This window comes from Cynara cardunculus (genome assembly GCF_001531365.2).
Source record: "Cynara cardunculus var. scolymus isolate 2C chromosome LG 11, CcrdV1, whole genome shotgun sequence".
Taxonomy (NCBI): Eukaryota; Viridiplantae; Streptophyta; class Magnoliopsida; order Asterales; family Asteraceae; genus Cynara; species Cynara cardunculus.
Window position 1 is genome coordinate 11,828,759 of NC_037538.1, and position 1,186 is coordinate 11,829,944.

Consider the following 1,186-nt stretch of genomic DNA (forward strand, 5'->3'; position numbering starts at 1 on the left):
ATTATTAAATAATCAAGTATTCATAACTGTTTTAAATTATATCATTTTGATAATATTAAAATAACCTAAAAAATTTGAAATACTATTTATTGTAAAAATAATTATTTTTATAAGTCACTATATTTTTAGCATTGTTTCAAATGAGGGTTAACCGTCTTAGAGGACTTGTTTGACTAGAAAGAGAAAGTCTTTGGCCTATAATATTATAATTACTGAAAACAATTTAAATTTAATCGAAACTTGTATTTATATTATGTTCATAATATATCATTTTTAAATTGTTATTTTAAAAAATATTTAAATAACTATGGTAAAAATACTAATGCATATATGTATATAATAAAAATATAATAGTATATATGAAAATTATATATAATATATTTATATATATAACCAACTATATACATAGACTATATATAGTAATATAACTTAAAATAATGATAATATACAATTAATATAGTATATGTATAGTAAATTACATTCCTGGTCTCTATGGTTTGTTAGTTTTTCATACTACAGTCCCTCAAACGGATTTATTACATTGTCCGTCCCCATGGTATGCAAAAACGCATGTATGAGTCCCTCCATCTAACAGAAATTTTTAACTCAGTTAACTCAAGGGCCATTTTCGTCTTTTACCTTCTTTTTTTTGTCTTTTCTCTATTTTGTTTTATTATAAATATAAATTATATATTCTAATATATATATATATATATATATATATATCATATACACGTATGTATATATAAGACACAAAGCCGGCGCTCCTTTCCTTTATCACCACCGTCGGCTAACCTCTCTTTACTTTATCTCTTCGTCGCTCCTTTCCTCTAACACCACCGTTGGCTAACGTCCAACCACCTCTCTTTCTTTCTCTCCATCTTCGTTCTCTTACACGCATACAACCACAGTCATCGTGAAACCCATCTTTGGCTCATCCTTTTATGGACGGGGTTTTCTAACCCCACCCCCTCCTACACTCTTCCCCCTACATTTTCTATACCCCCTCCTATAAATTATTTTTCACTTTTAACCTTTTGATATTTTCATTTTTGACCCTTCAACTTTTATAATATTTTGTTATTATATTTTCATTTTCATTTTTTATGTTTTTAATTTTTAATATAGATTATAATTATATAAATTAATTAACTTTATATTATTATTAATTAATAAAGTATTAATA